The 14,608-nt window shown below is 40.6% G+C and overlaps 1 long non-coding RNA gene across 3 annotated transcripts in view; it reads left to right on the top strand.

Moving 5' to 3' along the window:
- The window catches only part of LOC143666632 (uncharacterized), a 124,434-nt gene that overhangs the window by 25,327 nt on the left and 84,499 nt on the right, over window positions 1-14,608 (top strand). Inside the window, exons 2-5 of one of the 3 annotated variants that reach the window (XR_013167709.1) lie at window positions 2,189-2,276; window positions 2,607-2,670; window positions 2,912-3,150; window positions 10,048-10,239. This is a non-coding gene — a long non-coding RNA (uncharacterized LOC143666632). Of the gene's footprint in view, window positions 1-2,188; window positions 2,277-2,606; window positions 2,671-2,911; window positions 3,151-10,047; window positions 10,240-14,608 lie in introns of those variants that run through there. The other 2 variants (XR_013167707.1, XR_013167708.1) reach the window with 2 other exon arrangements.

The raw sequence follows: 14,608 nt of genomic DNA on the forward strand, positions 1-14,608 counted from the left end.
TCACAGTGAGTCCAGTGGGTTCCCAGACAGATTCCATGGTTATTTCCTTCATTACAGAGTGCAAAATCAGAGTAGATATAATCAGCAACTGGAAGAATCCCCACATTGGTTTCCTAATTTAAGGAATGAGCTATTATGGTAGGAAGAGACAAGTGGAAGCCACTAGAGCTGCCTCTATCTAGCAAAATAGTAAATCAAAAGCAATGTCACATTCCTTGTAGGTTTGCAGAGATTAGTGCCACCATAAAGGGCTTGAATTTTATAGGGGTGGTGATTCCTACCTTATTCTCATTCACCTATCCTATTTGGCCTATGCAGAAAAAAAAAAAAAAAAAAAAAAAGATGGGTCTTGGAGAATACAGTGGATTGTCATAAACTTAATCAGGTGTTGACCCCAACTGCAGGTGTTATTCCAGATGTGACAGCATTGCTTAGCAAATCAACACATCCTCTGGTACCTAGAATACAGCTATTGATCTGGCAAATGGCTTTTCTCAATGCCTGTAAGTAAAGACCAGGAGAATCAGTTTGATTTCACCTGGTGAGGCCAGCAATACACCTTCACTGTCCTGCCTCAGGAGTGTATCAACTCTCTAGCCTGATGTCATAATCTAGTCTCCAAGGATCTTACTTATCTTTACCTTCCTCAGGGGATCACACTGGCCCATTATATTGATGACAGCATACTGATTGGACATAATGAGCAAAAGTAGCAATTTCTCTAGAATTATTGATAAGGCATTTGTGTTTCAGAGGGTGGGGAATAAATGTATCATAGATCCAGGGGCCTTATCCCTCAGTTTGAAATTTCCAGGCATCAGTGGTGTGAGGCATGTCAAAATATTCCTTCTAAGGTAAAGGATAAGCTGATGTATCTAGCCCCCTCTACAGCCAAAAAAAAAAAAAAAAAAAGAGGTATAATGCTTAGTTGGCCTGTTTAGACTTTGAAGGAAAGATGTTCTTCATTTGGATGTGTTTCTCTGGCCTATTTACTGAGTGACAAAATAGATGTGGATAGACCTTTCTGAATGGGCTAAATACATGAAGATATTTGTTTTCCATTTGAATGCTCATGAGAGGGTGACTTCAGCAAAGGCATATTTTAATAATCAAGTGGACAAAATGACTGTGTGCAAACCAGTTGGCCTCTTTATCCAGCCATACTTTCGTTGCCAAATGGGATGGACAAAGTGGCCATGGTGGTTGGGATAGAGGTTATGCATAGGCTCAGAAATGTGGACTTACACTCACCAAGGCCTACCTGGCTACAGACACTGCTGAGTGCCCAATCTGCCAGCAGCAGGACTAAAACTCAGTCACCAGTATGGCACCATTTCCCAAGTTGCCTTTGCCACCTAGTGTCAGGTTGATTACATTGGACCACTTCCATCATGGAAGGGGGAGCGTTTTGTTCTTAATGTTATAGACACATAATCTAAATATGGATGTGCTTTCCCTGAGAGCAATGCTTCTGCCAAAACTACCAACCATGGTCTCATACAATGTCTTATCCACTGTCATGTCATTCCACACACATTGCTTCTGAGCAGGGGATTCACTTTATGGGAATGAAATGTGGTAATGGACACATGCTCATGGAATTCACTGATCTTATCATGTTTCCTATCATCCTGAAGCTATTGTATTGATAGTTGGCACCAACTGAAGGGCAGTGCCTTGCAGGGTGGGGCCAGTGTTCTCTAGGAGGAGAATAGGCTCAAAATCAGCATCCACTCTATGGTGTTGTTTCTCCCATAGCCAGGATTCACAGGTCCAGAAATCGAGGAGTGGAAATGGGAGTGGCACAACTCACAATTAGCTCTAGTGATCCACTAGAAAGTTTTTTCCTTCTGTCACCAAGACCTTAGGTACTCCTGGTCTATGGGCCTTAGTTCCAAGAAGAAAAGTGATTCCACTAGGGATACAACAATGTTTCCATTGAACTGAAAGTTGAGACTGCCACCTGGCCACTTTGGGCTTCTCATGCCCAAAATCAAAAGGCAGAGAAGGGGATTACTATACTGGCTGGGGGATTGATCCTGATTTTCAAGGGCAAGTATTACTGTTACCACACAGTGGATGTACAGAACAGTGTGCCTGGAATACAGGAGATCCCTTAGGGCATCTCTTAGTACTAACATGACCTGATTAAATTCAATGGGAAATTTCAACAACTCAATCCAGACAGGACTACTAATGGCCCAGGCCCTTCAGGAATGAAGATTTGGGTCCCCTTTCCAGGCAAAGAACCAAGACCACCAGATGTGCTTGCTGAGGTAAAGGGAATATGGGATGGGTAGTGTAAGAAAGTAGTTATAGGATGGTGTGATGGTAGCTCAGCAGGCAGAATTCTCACCTGTCATGCCAGAGACCAGGGTTCGATTTCCAGTGCCAGCCCACGCAAAAAAAAAAATAGTAGTTATAAGTATGAACTAAGTCCAGGTGTCCAGTGAGAGAAATGAAGACTGTAAAGATTATGAATATTTCTTCCTTGTTTTGTAATGAATACGTTTGCATGCACACATAAAGCAAATATCTTTGTTTGCTTCGCTGTTTATCTCTTTACCATATTACAAGTTTTGTCAACTTTATGTCATACTATTCAGGTCACAGGATATCAAGTTTAAGAATGAATATTACCCAAGGACTTGCATTCTCTTCTGAAGAAAGGTTTGTGGCATTTCTGGTTGTACTGTTGAATTGTTAGGGGAAAGTATGACAAGTATTGTTTATATTCAGAAATGAAGTATGGTTTAAGGAGATGTGTATGGGTGCCAAGTTGATCAAGTGTGGACTGTGATGGTTAATTTCATGTATCAACTTGGCTAAGTTGTGTCTAGTTATTTGGTTGAGGAAGCGCTGTCCTGATTGTTACTGTGAGTACATTTTGTGGATTTAAATCATTACCCAGCTGATTGCATCTATGGCTGATTACATCTACAATCAACTAAGGAAATTACCCTCAACAATGCGAGAAGTCTCATCCAATCGGTTGAAGGCCTCAAAGGGAGAACTGATCATTTCAGCAATCATAAAGGAGAATTTCTATCTCTACCTCAGCCAGCCAGCTCCTTCCGATGAAACCTGCATTGGAGTTCCTAACTTGTAGCCTGCCCTGTGGAATAGGAACTTGAAAATCCCCACAATCATGTGAGCTAAATCCTATAATAAATCTCTTAATATTTACATATATATATGTACACACACATATATACACATAAATATGCATTTCCCATTGGTTCTGTTTCTCTGGAGAAACCTGAATAATACAGGCTACAAGTAGCAGAGACCAAGTCTTAGCAAAATGATAATTTGTGGGGAAAATGTGGGGCGTCTCAGCGCATGTGTTCAATGATCATTTGAGAATTAGAATGGGAAAAAAAACTAAGACAAAGACAGTAGAAAGGGTGATGTTGTATTGTCAGGATTGACTGATCAAGTGATTCTTTTTCTATAGTGTATCAGACTTCCTGGGTATCCCATTTGTCACCCCATCCCTCCTCTCAATATTATTAAGGATTATCTTTTGTTTTTTCCTTCAGTCTGAGTCAAAATGGTTTTCCCATCTAGGAATAAGCATGAGATGGTACAAATCCTTTCAGCCTTCCCTTTTCTTCATAGATTACCATCCCCAGCTCAGAAGTCTCAGAATTCCGGTAAATATTTCTGCAGAGAATATTTACCCATGTGGTAGTTATATTTAGGTGTCAACTTGGTCAGGTGATGCTCTGTTGCTGTTGACTTGAATCATCAGCACATGAGTTTCATCTACGACTGATTACATCTGTGGTCGGCTCGGGGGAGTGCCTTCCACAGTGAGTGAGGTTTAATTTAATCAGCTAAAGCCTTAAAAGGAGAAGTCAGAAGAGAGAAAATCAGCTCAGCACAGCTCAGCTCAGCACTCAGATCCAACATAGACCCAGACCTTTAGAGATGCAGAGAGGAGAAACAGGGAAAGCCATTTGAAAGGCAGCAGGTGTCGCTGTGTGCTTTCCCAAAGGACAAAGACACCCAGATGAATGTTAACTGTCTTTCCTCTGAAGAACTGTAAATTTGTAACTAAATAAATCCCCTTTAAAAAAGTCAATCCATTTCTGGTGTATTGCATTCCAGCAGCTTTAGCAAATGAAAATACCTGATAACATAATTGTACTTCTCCAGTGGGTCTGAGCCCCCAATTTTTTGAAGAAACTGATTGACCCTCTAAGCATCCAGTTCCCAGGCCTTCATGGGGTTACCAGGCCTTTTGCCTGTTGAATTACCCCTTCTCCTAAGTGGACTTGTCCTCTGAAATTTTGAGACTCTCTCCCCTCAATGAACTTATATGGCCTTCAGAGTTCTACTTCCCTGAATGAACTTGCTAGTCCTCAGAGGGTACATACTTCAATTGCCTGATTGATGATTGGATCTTGTTTTCCAAACACAGTGACATTCTTCAGATAAGCCATCATTAAGAGGAGCTTGTAGGATAGAAAACTCTTTCTAGACAAAGCTTGTTCATGTGGATTTCTTTCCTTCTGGGAAATCTCCATGCAGCACTTCTATTTGGGTCTGTACTGTAAGCATTCTGATGGTGCTGTTATGGGGGCCTCCTCAACATTTGCATCTTTGCTGATGCCTGCTCTTTTAACAATTTATGCTGAAATAAATGTGTTTGGGCTCAATTGCCGCTGTTATTTCCTATTGTACTTCTTTGGAGGAAACAAAACTTTGTGTTCTAATTTGTTAGCTGCCGGAATGCAACACACCAGAGATGGATTGACTTTTAATAAAAGGGGATTTAGTTCATTAATTCTTCAGAGGAAAGGCAGCTAACTTTCAACTGAGGTTCCTTCTTATGCGGGAAGGCACAAAGCGATCTCTGCTGGCCTTCTCTCCAGGCCTCTGGGTTCCAGCAACTTTCCCCAGGGTGATTCCTTTCTGCATCTCCAAAGGCCTGGACTGAGCTTCAAGTGCTGAGATGAGGTATGCTGAGCTGCTTGGGCTGTGCTACATTGAGCTCTCTCATTTAAGCACCATCCAATTAAATCAAACATCATTCATTGCAGCAGGCATGCCCCCTAGATGACTGCAGATGTAATCAGCAATAGATGAGGTTCACATACCATTGGCTCACCTCTACAGCAACAGAACCAGGCACCTTCACCTGGCCAGGTTGACACCTGAACCTAATACCACACCTTGAAATATATTATAATAGTGGTACCTAAGATCTGGTTCCATCTATGCTGATGAAATGAGAATACAACCTAGAGGGATGGAAAGATGACATTATACCTTAATATCTTAGGGCCTTTTGGGGTATCTTAGTTTGCCAGGGATTGTCATGACAAATATCACACAATGGGTTGGCTTACACAATGTAGATTTATTATCTCATTGGTTTGGAGTCTAAAAATCAAAGATTAAGGTCTTAACAGGCCATACTTTCTCCCAGAGTTTGTACATTCTGGTGCTGGATTGCTACAATACTTGGGGTTGCTTGGCTTCATCTCTGCCTCCATTACATGGTGAACTGTTTCATTCTGCCGTCTTCTGATTTCTGTTTTCTACTAATGGACTGTGTCCAACTTTTCCTTGCTTATGAGGGCTCCAGTAATATGAATCAAGGCCCACCTGATTAAATTTGGCCTCATCTAAATAGAATCTCTGAAGGTCTTTTCACAAATATGTCCACATCTTAACTAACAATGACATCCTCAAAGGTCCTATTTACAAATGGATTCATACCCATAGGAAAACTTGGTTAAGACTTGAACATGTCTTTTGTGGGGTGCATGCTTCTATCCCTAAAAGCTGGGGACCCTTTGAGGGATGATCTAATATAGGGATTAATACTTAAAACTTTCAAGAAAGCAGTCTTTATTTTTATCCTCTGGCCTTTTAGATGACCAAATCCACCCACGCCCTTATCTTTTTCTCATCTCCCAAAGTGAGGCACAAGCACATGCAGATATAATAGGCCATAGCCTTCAATTTGTACCCAGACAAATTTTATGTTTCTTTAGAAATTCTTGGGTGTTCCTGAGGCTAGGGGGAGGTATATATTATGGCTGCCAAATGGGTCCTGGGTTCCCCATTTACTTCTTTATCCATGTATGTTGCATATTTTTTATTTCGGAAGAATCTTGTTTCAGGTTTAAGCCACAGAATCCGTCTCTGTATTACTTAGAAACAAGAAGAATTTAGTAAAGGGAAATGAGGGTGCAGAGAAAAGTAAAGGAGAAGCAGGATAATCAAGACTGAGGAAGGATGGGACCTGTGACAGTTCTGGCATCCAGGTGGCAGGAACTAAGGACTTTAGGATGCCAGTGCTGGGATAAATAAGCTCCATGGTTGGGGTCTTTTTGGTACTTGTAAAGGGCTCAAGTTTCCAGGAATAAGAGTCTAATTGGCTCATATAAGAAGTGTGTCTAGAGTGGGTAAGGAGAGATCATTCTTAAAATGATGCATTTTTAAAAAGGTAATACATTTGTATCAGTGATGAGACTAGATTGAAAAGTTGCCAAAAGAAGCAGGATTTTGAGATGCCTGAAAAATGATCAAACAATGGTGCCATTTTATTTTCTCCTTTTCCTGCAATAAAGAACCAAAGTCCTATCACTCCCTTCATCTGCGCCCTCCCCACCACTGGTATTAGATTATAGCTAGAGCTTTCTATGGGTTGGCTCAGGCATCACTCCACTCCCAAGGTAAAGGGGAAACACTGTGATTGACCTTCTCCACCAGATAGTGTGGAGGATGGTGTGGCCCAAGGATGGGGGTGTGGCTGCTGGGTAGGGATAAAACCACCACCCCCTCTGCTGTGATGATGACAACAACAATAACAGCTATCATGTACAAAAGGATTTTCCAGTAAAAAGAAGCTTAAAGGCCATGGGTCTGAGTATTCATGCCAGCTGTTCTAGGCAAATAAATAGTCTAGGCTAGTGGTTCTTAAAGCAGGGCCCCCGGTTCACCAGCTTCAGAAACTCCTGGAAATTTGTTAGAAATAAAAGTTTTCAAGCCCCACCCAGACTTTCTGAATCAGAAACTTTGGGTGTGAGGCCCAGTCGTCTGGTTTCATCAGCCCTCCAGGTGATTCTGCTTCACATGGAAATTTGAGAATCATCGCTTTAGGCAATCACTCAGAATGTTAAGCAGATGTTCATAAACCCTTTTACTCTTCTATCTCCAACATTTGCTTTCCCTTAATTCCCCCCACCTCCTGATTCTGCACTCTTGGTTCCACAAAATATTTGCAACTCCATAGAAGGTAATACTTTCCTTAACCTTCCGTGGCTTTACACCAGTTCTCCTGCAAAATCTCTGGATTAGGTTTATCCCCCTTGCCCCCAGAAACCTCTGGATGGAAGGAATACCATCATATTTCAGGTTCCAAAGAATCTACTTTGCTCAGAAAAGAGAAATTTAAACATAGACTTGGGAACTCAGAGGTTTTGAGGAGTTACTTTCAGAGTATTTGTTTGCAAAGTTCTTCTAGATGACTGATCTGAATGACAGAGGGGACATGGGTGTCCTCTTTACTATGAGTGTCTACAAACTTTTAGACAGCTGATTGAATATCTCTAAGAAAGGGATATAATATGCCGCATGTGGCAGGTTGAATATCTTTACCCTTTGGAGATGTTATTTTTAGTTGAGGTGTGGCCCAACTGAACAAGAGTGAGCCTTTAATCTGGATTAGTGGAGGAGTCCTTTGTAAGCAGAAGAAAGTCAAACATTGAGAGAAAGCCCCAGGGAGGATCTGGAAACCAGAAGTCAAAGGAATCCAGAAGAGAAAAGAGATGCTATCACTGTGTGACATGAGGTAGGGGCACAAGCCAAGGAGCCCAGGGAGAGCTGGCTCCAGCCCCAGAATGGTACAGACTTTGGGGAGGAAGCATCACCTTGCTGGTGTCTTGATTTTGGACTTCCAGCCTCAGAACCATGAGCCAATAAATCTCCTTTGTTTAAGCCTACCCATTGCGTGGTATTTGTCGTGGCAGCACAGCAAACTAAGATACCTTGGTACCCAAATATATCCTACTAGAGAACATACTTTGGAGGAAATACTTTCGTGACAGTTCTCCTAGATTCCAGCTGTATAAACTTGACCATGTTTCCCCTTGTGGAGGTGCCAGGCAGTTTTTGGAGAAGCATGTGTTGTGAAATATTGAATGATGTCAGTGAAATTTGACATATGGGGAGAAATTAAGTTGCCCATCATACATGTGTAGCTCTTGCTTTCCAAATTAATAAATGAGTTCACTACCTGAGAAGAAATTTGGGTTCAAGTTCTGGATTATGCCTCAATTTCACCAATTTGGGGGATTTGAAGATGAGGTTTTGGAGAAAATCTTAAGAAACGCGGTGCAGTTCTAAACCTCTATAAAGTTAAAATTCTGCAAGACACTATCATTTTTATGGCATTTCAATTGCACAATTTATCTTTAACATTCAACTTTCCTTTTTATGACCATTACTATTTGACATTTGGAGTGCTTTAGAGCATTCCAATACACAGTCTTAGCACCTTTTTTACCTCAAAAACAAATTTCACTGGACATCTTTAATTGCCTGTTTCTATTCAGAGCAAAATAAAGTAAAAATTGAACTAAAAATCTTTGATCTGAAGCCCCTGAAGAAACTGAATTATTCAATGCTTTTTCCCCTAATAAATCTCAGTAATTCATATTACTGGTTGCCTACTGAGAATTTTTCTTAAGAGTTATTTGGCCAACCTGTTAGCTTGATTTGGGGCCTTATCTGATGGGACTTGACTTTTAGGTACAAGGTGGACAGGTGCATCAGTTGCTCCATTTGTGATTGCTTTTTGTGAGAAAAGCCAAGCATCGGTTACATTTTCTGTGGCCAACAACTAAGCTTTCTGGAATCCTAGAATGCCAGGGGCAGGTACTTTTTTTCCAGGGAGACAAAGGAAATAACTGCATTTTTTTTTTCTTTTTTTGCCATCAGCCCTGCTGAGGACATGGCCTTGCAAATAGTGAATTTGGGTTTGAAAATCACGAGAACCCAAATTTTCTAAACATGTCATCCCACTGAAAAAAAGTGGGAAACCATTTTGCCATTTTGCTGCACACCTGGAGTATTTGGAAAGAAAAATTGTGGCAAGAATGTGACTTTTCTGATCTGGGCATTTATCTACATGTGTACCTTTCAGTGACCCTGGTAGCTGAGAGAGACTATACTGAAAGGTGCCGCGAAGACCTCTGTCCCATATGGCTATTTTGATCCAATGAGTTTCTGCATCTTTAGCTAAATAAATCGGTCACAGCAGGGAACCAGAAGGGAGAAAAGGAGGCAGAGAGAAGGAAGAAGGAGAGAGAGAGACTGAGATTGAGTTTGTTTCTCCCAAACCCATAGCCCACCCCAACTTCCCAACTTAAACATGAGAATACAAATATACACTATAACCTACATTTAACTAGGGCCCAAGTGGCCCTGCTTTACACAACGTCTTAGTCAAGGAAATGGTAGTTCATCAGATAATGTGAGTGAAACAAATCAAAGCTTCACTTAACCTTTTGAGAAAATGAAAAATAAAGGAAAAATCTCAATTCCCACATATTTCTTAAAACTTTTCTTTAGTTATATCCCTCTGTTTCAGTATCTCACACACTCAGGAATGATTACTTGCAAAACTGTTTCACTGTCTCTATGTACTGCCCCAAATGCTGCTTGTTGATCTATAACTTGGAAAGCTCTTCTCCTTTTCCACTTCTCTCCCTGCTTTTTTTATTTTAAAATTTTAATTTATCAATGAAATAACTTCTATTATTTCTTCAGTTTTCAGCCCTATTTTAGCATTATTTGAATTCTGCCTAATGAATAAGAGCCTAGGATTTGGACCAACATCTTCTCCCATAAGAGGGGGCTGGGAAGAGACTAATACAGACGTGATTTAATATCTTTTCCTCTCAATCCAGTCACAGTGACCTCGAAGAGCACTCTGAGAAATAGAGATAATATATGTAAAAGGCAGTGCATAGCATAGGATAGATGCTCAAAAAGATTAATTATTCAATTATTCTTGGTTTCTTGTAGATTTGAATAGATGCTTTTATGGTGGGTTTGAGACAATGCCCAAAACAGAAGATAGCAGAGGACCCTGCTCGCCAAGGCACCCCTGCAGGTAGTTGTGTGAATGCAGTTTAGTGCATTCAATTGTCAAATAATAGTTTATCCTACTGTGTAGTAAGGCAGTGGTAAACCCTGTGGACTACATGCAAATATAGACAAAGCCTTTGCCCTGGAGGAAGCCACTTTCTAACAGAAAAGATAGTCTGGCAAATAGGTTAAAAAAACAATTTGAAATGTGCTAATCAGAGAGAGACACAAAGAGTTTCCATAGCAGAGAGGATGGAGTGGCAAAATCCACTCATGAGAAAAGGAGGATGCTTGGATCTGGGTTTTCGAAGATGAGTATGTGTTCTCCATATGGAGTATAGAGAAGGAAAATAGAAGTTATTTTGCCTTTCATGTGTTAGGCATTCCACATATTTCAAATTAGTATGCACAAAATTTTTCATTTAATGCATTCCTATTGACAGCTCCCAGGAAATAGATATTGATATCCTATTTCATGGATGAAGACACTGAGGGTCAAAGCGGTTCACTAACTTGACCGAGTTTATGCAGCAGGGAAAGGAGGGAAATGAGATTTGACCCAAGGTTATCTGATTTCAAAAACTGTACTCACTCTGTTACCCGGGTAGTTCTGGAGGGAAAGGGCTGCAATGAGACAAGGTATGGGAAAACCTAAGAACATTTTTGAACATGTTTTAGAAGCACATGACAAAATCACACATTGTAGGGGAGTTGCTCAAGTTTGGGATGTGGACAATATTGACAGGGATCAAGAAATGAAATGGGGAGAAGATGTACAGTGAGTGGGTGAGTAGGGAACAAAGATGGGATGGGGATGGGAGTGCAGATGGGATGGGGGAATGCTGAGGATCTTCTATCTCTCTCTAGAAGAGATATGTCTCTCCATGGTCAAGTTTATAAGAACATGAGACTCGGTTGGACCTTATTTTTAGCCCTACCTCTTCCAATTATGAAGCATATAACTTGGACAAGTGAATCAACCTCTCTGAGCCTCAGTTTCCCCAAGTGTAAGACTTGAATAATTATAGTAACCAACTCAAAGGATTATTTTAGATGAAAAATAAATGCAAATCTCTTAGCGCAGTGCCTGGCAGATATTAAATGCTCAATAAATGCAATTGTTATTTACTATTATTCATTTTACTTGTAAGGGTGTCAGTCCATTTTTAGTGTACCCAATTTAGGGAAATTTAAAGACAGTCATCATGAATTCTTGACAGATTCTGTGTATGTCTGTAATCATATGCTTTAGATACAGCTGTGCTTTCAAAGAGCACCTAGTAATTTAGGCCAGTCTACTGACATCACAGGCTATTTGTGTTTGTTCTGCTATCACGTACTGCCTACCTCTGTTACTTGATCATTTCTGGAACTTAGCTGTGAAACTGATGACAGCAAGTCCCCATGCATCTATGCCTACGAAGCAGCTGGAGATGAATCCAGTTGCCATGAAATTGTGCAAATTTTCACCTGTGCATAAGGCTGAACTGGCTCAGGGGGTCTCAGTGAGCCTGCAGCACTAATACCCCAAGGTACCGTAAACTTGATGATATTTGGTTTGCTTAGTGACTTCCATGTGCCAGCCACTGTGCCCAGAGCTTTGCTCCCAACAGCATCCAAAGCAGCATTATCACAGCTTTGAAGTTACATAGACTTGAGTACAAATCCTGACATGGCCGTGTACTGTATGAGCCTTGGGCAATTTCTTTGAATTCTCTAAACTCAGTTTCCTCATCTGTGAAATAGAAAAGTTATGAGAATCCAAATAAGATAATATGATTAAAGGCTCTAGCACTCAGTAGATTTTCAATAAATCAAAACCTGTAAAGTTATTCTGCACATTCATTCACTAGACTTTAAATTCCAAAGGGTAGAACTATGACTAAATGATATTTGTATTCTCAGCGTCTATTACATCGTAGATAAAGGTGTGTGTTTGTAGAATGAATAGTCAATCAAATGAGATAAACATTAGTTTTAACTATTTTGCAGATAATAAAACTGAAGCTCCAAGAAGTTAAATAAATTGCCCAAGGTAATGCAGTACTAAGTGGAAGAAAAGGGACTTGAACTTGCATTCCAGCTGACGCCAGCCACCATGTTCTTATCTCTGAACCTCAAGTATTAGGGCTGCCAGATTTTGATGAAAATTGAAGAGTTTAATGCCATAATCTCCTTTGTTAAAGTAATAACAGTAACATGTCCTGAACATTTACCATGTAGAAATGGCCATGCTAGATATTTTACAAGAATTTTCTTTTCTTTAACTCACAAAATCACCCTTTTAAGAAAGTGCTGATGTTCCCAATGGTCCTTTGAGTAAACTGAGGCCCAGAGAGACCAACTAAGTTATCTAATATCACAGTGTTCCACCCACAGTCTCTTGGAGGCTACGTTAGGTTTCTAGGGCTGCCTGAATGAAGCGCCACAAACTTGGTGGCTTGAAGCCACAGAAAGTTTTTCTCTTACAATTATGGAGGCTGGAAGTCTGATATCAAGGAGATGACAGGGGCAATGCTCTCTCCAGTGGTCCTAGGGACCAATCCTTTTTATTTTTTGCCTCTTCCTAGCTTCTGTGCATGGCAATCCTTGAAATACCTTGGCTTATAGCTGCAGCACTCCAGCCTCTGCCTCCATCTTCACATGGCTTTCTCCTCTTCTCTGTCTTTGTTTCTGTGTCTCTTCTCTTCTTAGTATAAGGACACTAGTCATATTGGGTTAGGGACTGCCATACTCCCACATGACCTCTTCTCAACTTAACTAACTACATCTTCAATGGCCCTATTTCCTAAAATGGGTCACATTCTCAGGTACCAAAAGTTAGGACTTGAACATCTTTTTTGGTGAATCAAACCCACAATAGACATCAACCTGATATTTTTATTCCCTTCAGATCTCCTTAGCTTTAGCCAGAGTTCTGGGCTCAATATTTGCAGAATCATTGAGATGAGTAATTTCTCCCAGACCAGTAACAAGTGCTCAGGCAGACAAATCATGGAAAGGCAGACACTGAATCACAATCAATATACCTATGAGGCTCTCGTGAGATATGGCGGCTTCTCCAATTCTAATACCACTAAGATATGGCTGAACTCCATTTACATCCTGGGTAATGGGCTATGACCTAAGGCAGAATTATTTGTTTAAGCCACTAGGTACACAAATATGATTCCAGTTGCAAAATGTACATTGTGTACCTATTTATCTAGAGAATCATAAAGTAAAACATTGATTAACAATTCATGCGTATTTCAGTCATCCTTACCAACTGTCATTATTTGAGTGTTCTTGAGGGGAAAGTCCGGATTTTCTGTGGCAGGAAGAAATCCTTTCAGAATGCCACCTGAGCACCTCAGACGCTTGGAGAAATCTTCAATTCAGGGAACCCAAACTGTTTTGGGCTGAGAATTCAGAAATATGCCTAACCCACATATATTCACTCTTTTTCCTTATGAAGAGGAAAATTTTGTTTTTATGAAGAGAACCCCCATTTTGTTCAGGGAAAAATGTACCCAACTAAAATCTTTTGTTTCTCAGATTTCTTTGAATCTAGGAGTGACCATATTGCATAGCTATGGTTCAAGGAGATGAAAACAGCTTGCAAAGTGGAGCCCCTGGGAAACATCTGCCTTTTTTGTTTGTTTGCTTGCTTTTGATAAAAGGAGATAGATGTACCTGGTACACTCCCCTAACCCATTACTCTTAATTTACTTCGGTTTCTCACACACACACACATTTCCCGCTTTATGTTCCCTAGATTGTGGACAGTAGAACTTAGAAGTAGAACAGCCCGGAGGTAGAAGAGACTGTGAAGAAGCCAAGTGAATTGTAGAGATGCTGGCCTGACTACTTAACCAATGCCAGCTGCCTTCTTGTGATGTGAAGAGAGACATCTGTTTGTTTACTGGCCATTCTATTACTTTTAGCTGTGAGCATTTCCAAGTGAATTGGCCGGATTTGCTGGGGCATGACTTACAAGGCTTGACACATGCAAGAACACATTGCTTGATTTTTAATGTCAGTCACTGGTAGTATTGTCTCTACAGTGGGGGTGGGTGGGAAAGGATTGCCTATGCCCCATCACCTCAACTGGTCTTGTAGTTCTAGTGTGGGGTCTTCTAGGGAATCTTAGCTTAAGGAGAGAGCCAGTCTCCCTTCCTTCCTGCATTATATATCAGAGAGCTATGAGGGCAGTAGGGCATAGACTGGTTCCATAAAGGAGAACACTGACAATGTCTCGTATGGATGGAAAACTTATAGATATTTATCACCTTGGAGAGATGTGAATTTTCCAGAAGGAAGGCATTCAGCCTTCTGGGGTTTTTTTTGTTTTTTTTTTAGCTTTTAGAATGCTGGATCCAGAAACTAAGCAGCATGGTAGAAAAAGGCATATTAATGCCAGACATCTCAGATGATTCATCAGTATAATCCATGAAGAGAACTTAGTTTTGTGGCATTATTACACTGTGCTCACCAATCCTTTATGAGTGCTGGGGTG

This window comes from Tamandua tetradactyla, chromosome 23 (genome assembly GCF_023851605.1).
Source record: "Tamandua tetradactyla isolate mTamTet1 chromosome 23, mTamTet1.pri, whole genome shotgun sequence".
In the NCBI taxonomy this organism is placed as follows: domain Eukaryota; kingdom Metazoa; phylum Chordata; class Mammalia; order Pilosa; family Myrmecophagidae; genus Tamandua; species Tamandua tetradactyla.